General features: G+C 44.4%; 1 protein-coding gene across 4 annotated transcripts in view; it reads right to left on the reverse strand.

The window, feature by feature from the left end:
• MYO9A (myosin IXA) overlaps nucleotides 1–16,889 on the reverse strand; it is a 118,069-nt gene that overhangs the window by 96,552 nt on the left and 4,628 nt on the right. The window lies entirely within an intron of this gene.

The raw sequence follows: 16,889 nt of genomic DNA on the forward strand, positions 1-16,889 counted from the left end.
CAGGAATTGGCCCAGAAGTTGATTGAGAGCATGCCCAGTCGAATTGCAGAGGTCCTGAAAAAGAAGGGCCAACACTGCAAATACTGCCTCTTTGCATAAATGTCATGTAATTGTCGATAAAAGCCTTTGAAACGTATGAAGTGCGTGGAATTATATTTCACTACATCACAGAAACAACTGAAACAAAGATCTAAAAGCAGTTTAGCAGCAAACTTTGTGAAAACTAATATTTGTGTCATTCTCAAAACTTTTGGCCACGACTGTAGAGGTTACATTTGGTCCAAAGAAAATATGGCTTAGTTTCCTATAGCAACCAATCAGATTCCACCTTTCATTTTCCAAAGGAGCTGTGAAAAATTAAAGCTGGAATCTGACTGGTTGCTATGGGCAACTCAGCCAGTTTTCCTTTGCATCAGTTTTGATAAATCTAGTATTGCATTCTGTAGGGTTTGCTTTCACACCGTGGTATGCCAGATTCATTGAGGTTTTGTGCCTTTCTCCTCCACCGACATAAGGCCAGGGAACTAGCTTGAAGAAAATATGTGATTGCTTCAAAACACTACCACTATGGATATATGTATAGGAGGCCTTACCCTGATTCCCAGACTTTTCTGTACTTTTACATTTTTCTCCCATTAGGATACACTCTTGGCCCCCGACTGCCCTGTGTAAACCTGGCACAAGTCTTAGGTTCCTGGCCCTGGTATGCAGCCCTCCAGGCTCGGTGTTCTGCTGTACAGGTTACATCATGTGCAAAGTACAAAGAAACTGCCCTAGAAATAATGCTTCTAGAGGGGAATACCTCCGTACATACAGCATCTATTCTCAGATCGCCCTATGCCTCTATATAAAACTGCCCAGTGAAGGCCCAGGCACTGCTAGGAAGAAGGCGGCCCCGGAGGATAGGTCATCAGCATCTGTAGCCTGGAGACCCCCTTTTGATGATTCCACATTGTAAAACTGGAAATATTGGAAACACTGGTAATGCAGTCATCCGAAAAGATACTGGGGGTCATTTATCATGCTGAAATACGCCACAATTAGGCGTACTTCAGACGCAGATTGCAGTACAACAGTTAGTTGCGCCACTATCTGCGCCGTCTCCCCGCTCACGCCAGGTCTAAAAAAGTGGGCATGACATAGTTGGGGAAGAGGACAGACCGTCGTTTAATTTCCCATTTTCTACGCCTGTTTCAGACGCTGTCTTACAGCTTGGAAGCGGCACTGGATACGCCAAAGTTATTAACAAGCCTGCGCCTCTTCATAACTCCGGTGGGGCTTTATCTAAAACGCTGGTCTTAATAAATGTGCCCCACTGTGTATATTAAATATTTCTTGTTTGAAAATGTGTGTAAGAAGAATAGATATTTTTTCATCTTCCTCCCCTTCAGAAAATAGAAGCATTCAATACCGCACATGTATCGCCCTCCCCCGGGCACACCTTTGCTATCGCACTCATAATCCAGGACTTGTGTCAACAACCTTCCCTTTCAGTCTTTCTGTAGATATAAAATTCTTTCCATATATAACAACCCTATAACGGCTAGACTTGTGTCAAGATACACACCTACCTACCTGCTGTACTGTATTCCCTCTTTTTGTATTTTATTAGCAGCACGTACACTAAATTCTAAAGCTAAGCTGAAAGTACAGATGCAGATGTCTGCCACTGACTTCAATATGAGACATCTTTTATGGGTATGTAGGTATACTGCACGGTGGTTGTAACCCCGGGAAACGAGCAGCATATAAGGGCTCATGCACACTAACGTATTTTTGGTCCGCATCCGAACCGTGATTTTTGCAGGTCAGATGCAGACCCAATCACTTAAATGGGGCCGCTTAAGATGTGGTCAGCCCCACAAAAAATAAATAAATATATATATAGAACATATGCTATTCTTGCACGTTTTACGGACAAGGATAGGACAGTTCTATAGAGGGCAGGATGCTCTGTTCCGCAAAATGCAGAACACACAACCAGTATTCATGTTTTGTGGATCCGCAAAAACGGCAATGGCTGTGTGCATGAGCCCTAATGCGATAGAAAAATTACTCAAGCTAGAAAATGAGGCAATGAGGATAGTCACAATACATTAGTAACTGCCTTGTAGTAACTTTCTCTACATGATGAATGCCATTTGCTGAAGTGACACAACCCCTTTAAAGTGCAGTTAGAGATGACAATAGACAATGTAAGAGAGCATGGAAAATTTTCAGTCTATACATTTTTTTACTATAGTACCCTCATGGCCACCCCTGTTGTGTGCATTGCTCCTTCTTAGTGACCTTACTTTGGCACTATCCCTATGCTGTGACATCACTGCATTATTCATGTACCATTACATCATGTGTCATAATGACATACTGTAATGTCACAGTAAAGGGATGGTCTACACAAGAAAGGTCACTATGTACCCTGTGACATCACTAAGTACATTATCCTACTACTGTGACATCGCTGTGTCCTCTATCCCTGTACTGTCGGGGGGAGGGGGAAGGGAAATCGTGTAGAAAGTTAGTTATGCCAAAATTGCACTACTTTTTAGACAGATTTTAGGAGCAGACACATTAGTAAATCTGGGCCACTGTGTTTATTGTTCTTGTACATGTTCTGAATACTTAAAGGGGTTGTCTCATCTCAGATAATGGGGACATATCGCTAGGATATGCCCCCATTGTTAGATAGGTGCAGGTCCCATAGCTGGGACCTGCACTTATATCAGGAACGGAGCCCCAAAAAGCTGTGGATGGAGCACCAGTCCGGCCACCACCAAGCGCTCTCCCCATAGAAGTGAATGGGAGCTCCCCGCACATGACCGGCCACCGCTCCCATTCACTTCTCTGGGCCCAATGTTAATAGCTGCGCCAGCTCTCGGCTATTTTAGGCGGCCCTATAAAAAATGAAAGGAGGGCGGCTGCGCATGTGCACGGCGCCCTCCATCTTTTAGGGCACGGGTGTCAAACACAAGGCCCGCGGGCCGAATCCGGCCCGCCAGACCTCGTCATGTGGCCCGCGTAGCCGCCGCCGGCCTCCAGCCTACGCCTTTTATTATCACTTCCTGCAGGCGGCCCCTGCAGGAAGTGATAATAAACCGCAAAAGGAGCGCTGTGCATTACCGGTACTTACAACTACAAGCGCTCGCCGAGAGGAGGAAGGAGGCAGGCTGGGAGGATGGGCGCTGGCAGTGTGAGTCATACGTCACGCGCCTGCGCCGCCCACTTTATGAATGAAGCAGGCGGCGTGGGCGCATGACGTATGACTCACGCTGCCAGCGCCTGTCCCTCCCTGCGTCCCTCGGCTCCTAGGCATGATGTGCACCGTTAAATTATGGTACCCCCATGACCAATCACAGAGCGGCCAAGCCCCGCCCCCCTCCCTGCGTCCCTCCCTCGGATCCTAGGCATGATGTGCACCGTTAAAGTATGGTACCTTGAATGACCAATCACAGAGCGGCCAAGCCCCACCCCCCTCCCTGCGTCCCTCGGCTCCTATGGCATGATGTGCACCATTAAATTATGGTACCCCCATGACCAATCGCAGAGCGGCCAAGTTCCGCCCCCTCCCTGCGTCCCTCCCCTCCCTCCCTCCCTCGGCTCCGATGGCATGATGTGCACCGTTAAAGTATGGTACCTTGAATGACCAATCACAGAGCGGCCAAACCCCGCCCCCCCCCCCCCTGCGTCCCTCCCCTCCCTCAGGTCCTATAAACCAAAATTTTACATTGCGGCCAAGCCTATTCGCGCATGCGCGGTGGGCCGTAAATCCAAGGTTCCCTCCCTCCCTCTGCGCGTTCACAGCCGCTACATGTGAAATCATGGCACCCATGTTGCGTCTGCGCAAGCGCCAACACGCCTTCGCATTAGCCAATGAGGAGCCGAGCTCTCAGCTCACACCTTCATTTCAACCTGACGTCAGTATCGGAAGTGACGAGGGTACCAACTTTTAACAGGTACCAACTTTTCACGGAACACCGGCCTGCCTCCTGCCTCCTCCTCCCTCTCGGCGTGCGCTTGTAGTTGTAAGTACCGATAATACACAGCGCTCCTTATGCGATTATATACATACGGTAACCATTAACTATTAGAGATACGATTATACAGTGAGCGGGGCCCGTGTAGTAAAATAGTCACTGCACGGGCCCCGCTGTCATTATAAAAGCAGATGCCGGCCCTTAGCCCGTGTATTGAGGGTCATACACTACAGGGACACTTATGGAGGGGATCTGTGGATGACACATAGCATAAGATGCTATATATGTGTCACCCACAGATCCCCCATGAGTGTCACCCACAGATCCCCCATGAGTGTCACCCACAGATCCCCCATGAGTGTCACCCACAGATCCCCCATGAGTGTCACCCACAGATCCCCCATGAGTGTCACCCACAGATCCCCCATGAGTGTCACCCACAGATCCCCCATGAGTGTCACCCACAGATCCCCCATGAGTGTCACCCACAGATCCCCCATGAGTGTCACCCACAGATCCCCCATAAGTCCGATACAACCGGCCCTTTGAGGGTGACCAAACTGCTGATGCGGCCCCCGATGAATTTGAGTTTGACACCCCTGTTTTAGGGGCTCCGTTCTCAATATAGGTGCAGGTTCCGGGGGTGGGACCCGCACCTATCAGACATTGGGGGCATATACTAGCGATATGCCCCCATTGTCTGTGATGAGACAACCCCTTTAAGGTAACCCTGGTGGAGTGGGACATCAGGGTTACTGGTTATGATTCTAGGAGAGATGTATTAAGTGTTATGCAAAGGAAGAGTTGAGTAGGTGCCCTTCAGGTTGCTGCTTTCAAAAGGGCCACTGAAAAATAATTAGTGGAATCTGAGTGGTTGCCATGGGAAACTACCGGTTTTAATATATCTTCCCCTATGACTGTAAGCAAAAGCCTAAAGCTCCAGATCTGCTTGAACGCACTTTAAAATGGTTTTTTTCTCGTCTGTTATTAAGCGTACAAGATACAAATCTTGTTCATAAGCAGATCAAACACAACGTCAAGGATCACAGACGTTGCCAGACTGGTTTTGCGATTTCAGCATTGTCAAAGTCCATCAAGCGTCATGACCCTTGACAAATCCGAAGTAGTGAAACTGGCAGTAACAGTGGAATAGTGGCACCAGCAAATATTGTTTTAACATAATTCAGAAGGAAAAACTAGTTACCTTTGTAATTCCTTTACTTCATTATAATGCCCCCCCAACCCAGAGGAAAAACACGGCCAGGACACGGCCCCCTGAGAAAGGACAACATCCCACCCCGTGCTACCGGTCTGAAGAGAATCTAGCGGAGTAATTGGAGGAATAAATGGAGAGATCACTGGATCCATGACTCTTTTTAGCAAAGCTAGAACCAGATAGTCATGTCCTATATGATGTCGATTTGCTATTTTTTAACATTGATCATGGGAGTACCCCTTACCTTGAACCTAAATCAATTAAAAAGGGTCCCCAGAAAAAAAGCCCACATGAAAAGCGTATTACTATAAATTCATATACTTAAAAGGGGTTGTCTCACTTCAGCAAATGCCATTTATCATGTTGAGCAGGGGTCAGCAACTTCCGGCACTCCAGCTGTTGCAAAACTACAACCCCCAGCATGCTCCATTCACTTCCATGGGAGTTCTGAGAACAGTCAAGCAAGAGCAAGGGGAGTCATAGCTTCACCACACCTGGAGAGCCGAAGGTTGCTGATCCCTGATGTACAAAAAGTTCATACAAGGCACTTACTAATGTATTCAGAAGATTGTCCATATTGCCTCCTTTGCTGGTTGGATTAATTTTTCTATGACATTATACATGGCTAATTTCCATAGTTACGAGCACCCTATAATCCAGCAGTGCTGGTCGTGCGTGCACACTATAAGAAATAGTGCCGGCCTCTCTGGTGGTAGGAGCCGTAGGAGCGCGCATAGGCTAGGATAGGATAAATGCCATTCGTGAAGTGAGATTACCCCTTTAAAATAATGATAAAATATGGGTTTGATTTATTCTTTTTTTTTTTTATACACGGGAGACGAACAGTTATCTACATGGTTATTCAGCATGGTAAGAATATAGCCACCCCCCTCTAATTAATGCATTTTAGAATGTGCAGCATAAGTAGAAGGGATAGGAAAAGGAAACTGAGCGAGGTTATATATGTCAGCAATGTTTACAGGAAAGAGGACTCCATCATTCTCTGCCCAGTTTTACATTAAAGGACACTTAAGGAGGAGCCTTAGAGGGACAAGCAAGTTTTTCCTGAACACAAGTCACCTCTGAATAACCTGCAGTCTTCCAAGAGAAGTTAAACTTATATCAGATATATATATAATTTCTAAACACCACTATAGACGGGTTACACTCAAGGACATATGCTCACTTGTAGTTTCTTGGGGGTGGAAACAATCCATGGTTGTTACAGGAAATGGCATTTCAGTTATGGTCATCCCAATGAATAGTCATCACTGAAATCAGAAATAGATATAGAAATGTGGGAAGGCCAGGAACGGAGAGGCACAGTAAGCGCTTCCCATAAAGAATTAATTGTATGTGCCTCCATATCATAGAGTCATGTGAGGCACGTGCTTCCTCTCCCTACAGCTGTTCCCAGTAACAGCACACATGGCTCGCTGTACAAGGAGCAGCGCCACTGCGCCAACCACCCATCATCCACGCTGTGCCAGACAAGGACTACCTGGATTTTCACCATCGGATTCTCAGCGTGCCTTCTAAAAAATAGCCCCAAATGTTACATATTTACTGTGAAAAATAAAAGGATCTATTAATAGAATACTCGATAAAGTGAGCCTGCAAGGGCAGAAGGGGGTGACAATGTGGGTCAATCAATTCTAATCAGCTATGGGCCACACAACAGAGAATAACACACAGTAAAGTACATCATAATATAGTTCTACTAATATATCTCAATTTTTTTTTCTATATATATATATATAAATATATATATATATATATATATATACACACACACACAGTACAGACCAAAAGTTTGGACACACCTTCTCATTCAAAGAGTTTTCTTTATTTTCATGACTATGAAAATTGTAGATTTACACTGAAGGCATCAAACTATGAATTAACACATGTGGAATTATATACATAACAAAAAAGTGTGAAACAACTGAAAATATGTCATATTCTAGGTTCTTCAAAGTAGCCACCTTTTGCTTTGATTACTGCTTTGCACACTCTTGGCATTCTCTTGATGAGCTTCAAGAGGTAGTCACCTGAAATGGTCTTCTAACAGTCTTGAAGGAGTTCCCAGAGATGCTTAGCACATGTTGGCCCTTTTGCCGTCACTCTGCGGTCCAGCTCACCCCAAACCATCTCGATTGGGTTCAGGTCCGGTGACTGTGGAGGCCAGGTCATCTGGCGCAGCACCCCATCACTCTCCTTCATGGTCAAATAGCCCTTACACAGCCTGGTGTGTTTGGGGTCATTGTCCTGTTGAAAAATAAATGATTCGCCAACTAAACGCAAACCGGATGGAATAGCATGCCGCTGCAAGATGCTGTTGTAGCCATGCTGGTTCAGTATGCCTTAAATTTTGAATAAATCCCCAACAGTGTCACCAGCAAAGCACCCCCACACCATCACACCTCCTCCTCCATGCTTCACGGTGGGAACCAGGCATGTAGAGTCCATCCGTTCACCTTTTCTGCGTCGTACAAAGACACGGTGGTTGGAACCAAAGATCTCAAATTTGGATTCATCAGTCCAAAGCACAGATTTCCACTGGTCTAATGTCCATTCCTTGTGTTCTTTAGCCCAAACAAGTCTCTTCTGCTTGTTGCCTGTCCTTAGCAGTGGTTTCCTAGCAGATATTCTACCATGAAGGCTTGATTCACACAGTCTCCTCTTAACAGTTGTTGTAGAGATGTGTCTGCTGCTAGAACTCTGTGTGGCATTGACCTGGTCTCTAATCTGAGCTGCTGTTAACCTGCGATTTCTGAGGCTGGTGACTCGGATGAACTTATTCTCCGCAGCAAAGGTGACTCTTGGTCTTCCTTTCCTGGGGCGGTCCGCATGAGAGCCAGTTTCTTTGTAGCGCTTGATGGTTTTTGTGACTGCACTTGGGGACACTTTCAAAGTTTTCCCAATTTTTCGAACTGACTGACCTTCATTTCTTAAAGTAATGATGGCCACTCGTTTTTCTTTACTTAGCTGCTTTTTTCTTGCCATAATACAAATTCTAACAGTCTATTCAGTAGGACTATCAGCTGTGTATCCACCTGACCTCTCCTCAACGCAACTGATGGTCCCAACCCCATTTATAAAGGCAAGAAATCCCACTTATTAAACCTGAAAGGGCACACCTGTGAAGTGAAGACCATTTCAGGTGACTACCTCTTGAAGCTCATCAAGAGAATGCCAAGAGTGTGCAAAGCAGTAATCAAAGCAAAAGGTGGCTACTTTGAAGAACCTAGAATATGACATATTTTCAGCTGTTTCACACTTTTTTGTTATGTATATAATTCCACGTGTTAATTCATAGTTTTGATGCCTTCAGTGTGAATCTACAATTTTCATAGTCATGAAAATAAAGAAAACTCTTTGAATGAGAAGGTGTGTCCAAACTATTGGTCTGTACTGTGTATATATATATATATATATATATATATATATATATATATATATATATATATATATATATATATCTCCATAGAAGAAGTCAGGCAGCACTCCCTTGTAGTTTTAAAGGTATAGGGTGCAGGCAGTGATCCCTCGATTCAGGATAGAAAACAGGCAATGAAAGTCCGCAGCCCTCCTTAAAAGATAAAATGTGCTCTTTATTCACACATATCAAGTGACAACATTTCAGTTCTCTCACCTGACTTGAGAAAGGTTCTGTGAGAGAACCGAAACGTTGTCACTTTGATATGTGTGAATAAAGAGCACATTTTATCTTTTAAGGAGGGCTGCGGACTTTCATTGCATATATATATATATATATATATATATATATATAGCAGCACAGCAAAAAGAAAATAACGTGTCTGGGCGCCAGCGGCTGTGGGGGCGATCCACCCACCTTACTTACATAAAATGATAAATTCCACGGCACATCCCAAAAAAACTTGCTTTTTATTCACCAGAAATACAGCAACGTTTCAATCCACTCAGTGGGATCTTTCTCAAGCAGTGATGATCCACTCATGGGATTAAAACGTTGCTGTATTTCTGGTGAATAAAACTCAAGTTTTTGGGGGATGTGCCGTGGAATTTATCATAAATATACAGTACAGACCAAAAGTTTGGACACACCTTCTCATTCAAAGAGTTTTATTTATTTTCATGACTATGCCAAGAGTGTGCAAAGGAGTAATCAAAGCAAAAGGTGGCTACTTTGAAGAACCTAGAATATGACATATTTTCAGTTGTTTCACACTTTTTTGTTATGTATATAATTCCACATGTGTTAATTCATAGTTTTGATGCCTTCAGTGTGAATCTACAATTTTCATAGTCATGAAAATAAAGAAAACTCTTTGAATGAGAAGGTGTGTCCAAACTTTTGGTCTGTACTGTTAATAAATATATATATATATATATATATATATATATATATATACACACATATACACATATACATATACACACACACACACACACACACACACACCTTGTAGATTGTAAGCCTCACAGGCAGGGCTCTCTCTCTCTCTCCCTCTGTACCAGTCTGTAACTCGTCTTATTCATGCTTAGTGCAATTGTCTGTATGTATGTGCACCCCTCATCATATGTACAGCGCCATGGAATGAATGGTGCTTTAATAATAAAAAATATAATATATATATGAACCTTTTACATGTGATCTCATGAAGGGATGCTTTTACTGAGCAGATACTTGGAGCCTGTTTCATCTAGAGATTACATTCGTAGTCTTGATGAATGGCGCATCATTACTGCTCTGGATGAGCAATTAAATAAATTATCCACTGAGAAAAGTGTGATGTAGTAACAGTCATAACATATATAAAACATTACTGGGGTACAGTTATGAATACTGGCTATAAGGGAAACAGTGCATTCAAACGCTCTGAGGATCAGTCGATTATCCGGAAGGAAGCGTTCCTTCCCGACAGTCAGCTGCTCGCTCAGTGGAGGAGACCTCCGCATGTACATTCAGCGATCTCCTTCTCTGTATGAGGATGAGGCATGGCTAATGCTCGCCCCCATACATCTGCATTGTTTCTGGGCCACAGATCGCTGTTTAGACCGCACAATCTGCTGCCCAGAAACAATAATTTAAGTGCCTGCACTAATGATCATTTTACCCAATGAGCAAGCCTTTCGCTCATTCATCAGGCCACCGGCTGCACCTTTAGATGGACAGAGCATTTGTATGAACGTCCGCCCCCAATGATCTGCCCAACAATTGAGTCATGTAAACCCGCAATTAAACTAGTTTTTACTAGGCTTTTGGTTTTACTCCAAAATGTGACAAAATTCATTTTTGCCACACAGCGGCGCATACAAGCCACTGCTCCTTTCGGATGAGGCATAGAAAGGTTAGAAAAGTGTTTAAGTGCAGTATATGCAGTGCAAAGTATTTAAGACCTTTTTCTAGGCACAGATTGCACCAAAAATTGAGCTTTTTCAATAGTAAATATGCCCCAATAGCAGGCACAGTGTTAATAGGATGTGACAGCAATGCAGAAAGCATCAGTGCACACTGAAGGCCATGAAGTTTACAGCCTTGGTTGCCCACTGACTGGATGTAGCAGTATAGAGAAGGGATGTCTCGGTACTAGACACATGAAGGCTGCTTCTCAATGACAGAACAGAAAGCCCTTCCCATATGTCCCTTTACAAAAGAGGCTTGGCACGTCACATCCCCCACACAGAGACAAAGCCAGACAGTCTCTTCTTACAAAAGCTCACAAGTGACAGGAGGAACTGACACATGGTCCTCAGAATGCGTCCCACCCTCCTAGAATGACACATGGATGGAACAGTCCTGACACGGAGCCCCACGTCTGCCTGTAAAAAGGAAAGCCTGAGGATGTCAGACTTACCGCATCTACCAGAAACCATCCCAACAGAGGTTACATTGTCTCATACACGGCTGATGAGATCTAATAAGCCGGGGTATTCAGTAGGATCCAAAAGATTTTTGAAACAATTACAGGAGGAAATTTTTACTTGTAAACCACAGCCAATAAAAGCAAACATGTGGCAGTATTTCATATCTAGCGGCAATGAAAACGTGTGATACAAACCTCTCAAAACCCGGCAGCAATTATTACGGAGTGTCACTGTGTTTCTATATTTTAAAAAAATAAAACTACGATGATAGATCCTTTAAATAGGAAACATTATTACAGCAGAAGTGAAATTGGATCCACTGTTTCAAAAGGTAACACGCACGCAGCCGTATTAAAGGGGTTGTCTGGGATTTTGAGATTGATGGCCTATTCTCAGGATTGGTAATTGGCGGGCGCCAACTGCCAGCACCCCTACCAATCACGAGTTTTGCGGCCTCCTCTGATGGTATTGCAGTCCAGGCCCATTCATCCGCGTCTAGGCCATGTGATGTCACTGGCCTAGGAAGAAGATGAAGCAGCAGGACCTGATCAGCGGGGACAACCCCTATGATAGCTTCCAACTAAGGCAACTACTGGAGCATCATGGAGTCCATAGAGCTCTATAGTACAGAGCCATATGGGACTCATCTATGATGCCTAATGGTACGTTTATATGTTACAGGAAATCTGTTCTGTACATCTGCATGGTCTATACAGTATGTATACGGCCTCAATATGCCCATTAGTCTCTACATACTTCAGTAAGCCACTAGGGACACGTACATGAAGCGACCCCAATTTCCCAGCTATTACAGCAGTGCCCAGTGACTGAATTGATGCCATATCCAACCTTGTAGCTTCTTATCCTGTAAACTGAGACATTCCATTCAAATACATGTGATTTCTAGGATTATTTTTTTTTTAGCATTTCTACATATTTGTCTTTCCCTGGTGGCCGCATCTTGAAATACCAGTGTGACAAATGGCCGTAGAATGTGATGTGTCATACGGGTTACACAGAAGCGACATTCACCGGGGTTACTCACGTGATTGAGGGAAATGGAGAACAATGTAAAAGGATCAAGATACTGAAAGTAGAAACCACAAGCCCGTCTTCTGGATCAGGCTTTTATTAAGATGGAGATGCTGTAATGCAGGACAATAACAACTCAACAGGGAGGACTAATGAATTCTGTTGTAGGGACCGGCTTTGCCAACTCATTAGTCTGCGACATACCAATGTCTCTAATACTAATGAATGCTATGAAACATTTACTTAAACTTTACACAGCAAAATAGTATCACTAGACATTGATACATCTGTGTTACTTGCTTCTAACAAACCCCAGTTATGCCACTTCCACAATTCCGCTTTTAAAAAGAAGAAAAAAATTTAAGATGTGTCCATATACCCACATCCTGCAGGCTTAAATAATGATGACTTCTCCTCTGGATTAGACATCAGTATCTGATCGGTGGGGTCCAACACCCCGGACGGTCGGACCCCGCCAATCAGTAGCACCGTGGCCGTCTCTCAGCTCTACCTAGGCCAAGTGACCACATGTTCATCAGTCACATGGCCCAGGGGCTGAGATGTCATACCAAGCACAGCCACTATACAATGTACGGCGCTGAACTTGGTAAGCACGGAGAAGGCTGCGGCGCTCACCGTCGGTGGGGGTCCCTGGTGTTGGCGCCCACTGATGACCTATCCTGAGGATAGGTCATCATATTTAAATCTGAAGAAACGCTTTTAATGTGTATGGTGAAGTCCTGACTCTCGCCTGGCAGCAGATCAGCTACATCAGAGCATAGCCAATAATAACAACACTGTGACAAGAGGGCATGAACAAGACACATAATAAATAGGAGAAACTGAGTGGCACCCCAAAGCCATCTTGCTACCTATGTACACAAATATACAAAATGATAGCAACAAATTAGATACAAGTAAAGCCAAACATAACAGCGAGAAGGCAAACAAACTATAAATACACGCCGCCTATTTACCAGTGTGCCAAAGTAAATGCTGTGCGATAGCCAACCGGATCAGCAAGACACTCCCCAGTGAGAGAAACACTATGAGGACACCGTAATATCTATGAGAGAACTCTTATAACCGCTGTCCTTCTGAAACTCCTGAGAAGTGGTCAATGACACCACATGTGAACAAGGCTGTCAGTGCTCTGATCACTGCAGAAAAACTAACACAAAAGTCACTTCTATCCAGGACTGCATTTGCCACTAGGGCCCAAGGGCACCTGCCTAGGGAAGCAAAATGCAGGGGCAGCGATAGGAGTCCGTAATGTGGACATTATGTGTCAAGTATGTATGTATATATTCTGTGTGCATACATGCATGGCTGCATGTACTGATTGTACATGCATAGGTGCATTGCACGTGTGACCATGTATGCAGTTAATGTGTGGCTGTAAAGAATGGTACATGTGTACAATTATGTATGTAGTGAGCGTGCTTATATATAGTGGGTGCCTGTATTTGCAGCATTTCATTTGAACTAGTTATAAGGGGTTGTGTCACTTCAGCAAATGGCATGTATCATGTAGAGAAAGTTAATACAAGGCACTTACTAATGTATTGTGACAGTCCATATTGCCTCCTTTGCTGACTGGATTTGTTATACTCTGCTCGTTTCCATGGTTACGACTACCCTGAAATCCAGCAGCAGTGGGCGTGCTTCCACACTATAGGGAAATGCGCCAACCTACTCGCACTTCCCTTGTCCCAGCCACCAGAAAGGCTGGTGCCTTTACCTATAGTGTGCAACCACGACCACCACTGCTGGATTACAGGGTGGTGGTAACAATGGAAACAAGCAGTGTATATAATGTGATAGAAAAATTAATCCAGCCACTAAAGGAGGCAATATGGACAACCACAGTACATTAGTAAGTGCCTTGTATTCACTTTCTCTACATGATAAATGCCTGAAGTGAGACAACTCCTTTAAAGACTTTAGTAAGGAATGCCAGAAGACTACTTCCCTTTACCTACATATGAAATCCAACTGTGTTATGAAATGTGGCAGCCAATTAAATTGGGTGTATCCAATCCCAGTGCCTAAGGGTAGGGTCACACGTCATCTTTTTTTGGAGAAGGTTTTGAGACAGATTTCCCTGCAGGTTTTTCGGCCAAAGCCAGAAGCAGGAAGGAATTGGAAATAAAAAGGAAAGAATGATACCTCTTCTTCCTGCTGGATTCACTTCTGGCTGAAAAACCTGCAGGAAAATCTTCCTCCAAAAAACTCAGTGTGAACCTACTCTAAGGACTCATGCACACAACCATTGGCTGTTTTACGGTCCGTAGAACGCAGATACCGTCCGTGTGCAATCCACATTTTGCAGAATGGAACGTTCAGTCCCTAAAAGAACAGTCCTAGCCTTGGCCTTTATGCGGACAATAATAGGACATGTTCTATAATTTTGCGGACGGCACAGAACGGACGTGCGGATGTGGACAGCACATGGTGTGCTTTTTGCATCTTTTGCGGGCCCATTGAAGTGAATGGCTCCGCATCCGACCTGCAAAAAATGCGGATTGGATGCGGCACCATGTGAAGTACATAGGGCTCCATCCTTTACTAACCACCACAAAACGCTGGAAAGCAATGGTTGCTTATATGGACAACTCTGTCCCTATGTCCTATTAGGGGATATGGAGATCATGGACAGTGGCGACCAGCTCGCCCTCACTCTATTACAAAGATGGATCTCCGCTCTCATGGCACGACCCCCCCTTTAGCTTGAATGGCTTTCAGAAGCTAGAAACGTGTCAGAACATGGAAACACATAGTGAGCACACAGAAAAGGGCAAGAAGCCCCATCTCTTTTTAGCAAAGTATGTCACGAGGTAATAATAAGAAAGAGGGTACAAGTGAGTCACTGATAACGGACCGCGAATGAGGGCAAGAAAATAACGTGCCACAGTACATGACTCAAAGATGGAGCTTGCACTTTCCAGTTATGGGATATCCTGGGGTTGTCTCCCGTCATGTGAAAATGTCATCGTCCCACAAGATGAAAAGAGCTTTGTGCTACAAACAGAAGGACTCTGGTTAACCTCTTCCCGGACAAGCTGTGAAAAGCCTTGTAGAAGATGACAATACTGGTGTATTACAGAAGGAGCCGCTATCTGGGTCAGGGCAGATTTCAGTGACAGATGTTACTGCACCGGCTGTGGGGTCATGCCAAGCTTTATCTCCTCTTCCATCCACATGACTATGGGCAGAGACAGACCCCCTTCATCGTTGGCATGCACAGCTCCTCTCCCAACAGGCTTCACTTTCAAAAAACCAAACCTTTTCCTACATACATGCCAATCAGCAGAAGAGCCACTTACAGCTCGGCACAATGAAAATGAAACCAAATACCACCTGCTAAATCCAGCTCAGGTGTGCAGCGGGCACGCAATGGAATGATTCACCTCTAGAAGGGCATCTTTAAAGGTGCCTTCACACACGGCAGATTTTCATATTGACCAAAACCACCCCATTCAGAAGAATGGAAACGATGCACCATGTGATGCGCCTCCATGTACTGATCGGGGCGAGCAGTATCTGAACGCTCTCCAGGCGCTACTTTTTGTCAGATCTTGGGTAACTTGGCTCTGGAATTACCTAATTTGTATTTCTTATAATTGTACATAATAGCATACAAGCGAGGAAACTGGGTGACTATGTGACTGTGGCCCCCACTGTACAGCACAGTGGCTACTGGGACCTTGAAGACTCCACTTAGGGATAAGTCTACTCTCCACCCTTATTTCTCCATTTATCAATAATATATGCATTTTGGTGACTGGGCAAAGACAATGGACCTCCAAAACCACTCTCCCTGAGGTCAGTCTTGCAAATTATTGAAGATTTTTCTAAACTATGCCTGCAAATGGTTAATTGCATGCCATGTAGGTAAGGCTACTTTCACACTCGCATTTTGTGCGAATCCGTCATGGACGCATCTGTTCAGATAATACAACCATATGCATCAGTCATGAACTGATCCGTTTGTATTATCTGTAACATAGCCAAGACGTCTTGAACAACATTGAAAGTCAATGGAGGACGGATAAGTTTTCTATTGTGCCAGTTAAAACTGATCCGTCCCCATTGACTTACATTGTGTGTCAGGACGTATCGTGGATGGGGATGATATACCATCAGTATTGCATCAGGATTTACGTGCGTATTCCTTCCTCCGTGCAGTTTTGATGCACTCCCATGGACTGTAATGTGTGTTTTTTGGAAACAAATCTGCACAAAACTCGGACATGCTGCGGATTTCAAATACTGACGGAAATTAATCGCCCATGTGAATAGCCCTATTCATCAACATTAGCAGCAGATTCCGGAACATAAAATCCGGACTATATACGCATTGTAAATACGCTCGTCTGAAAGAGGCCTAAGGTCCCTTTCACACGAGCGAGTTTTCCGCGCGGGTGCAATGCGTGATGTGAATGCATAGCACCCGCATTGAATCCTGACCCATTCATTTCAATGGGGCTGTGTACATGAGCGTTGTTTTTCACGCATCAGTTCTGCGTTGCATGAAAATCGCAGCATGTTCTATATTCTGCGTTTTTCACGCAGCCCGGGCCCCATAGAAGTGAATAACGCATTGCATCCGCAAGCAAGTGCGGGTGCGATGCGTTTTTACACTGATGGTTGCTAAGAGATGTTGTTTGTAAACATTCAGTTTTTTATCACGCGCGTCAAAAACGCATCAAAATGCATTGCACCCGCGCGGAAAAAACTGAACAACTGAACGCAATCGCAGACAAAACTGACTGAACTTGCTTGCAAAATAGTGCGAGTTTCACTGAACGCAC

This window comes from Bufo gargarizans, chromosome 2, assembly GCF_014858855.1.
Source record: "Bufo gargarizans isolate SCDJY-AF-19 chromosome 2, ASM1485885v1, whole genome shotgun sequence".
NCBI lineage: Eukaryota > Metazoa > Chordata > Amphibia > Anura > Bufonidae > Bufo > Bufo gargarizans.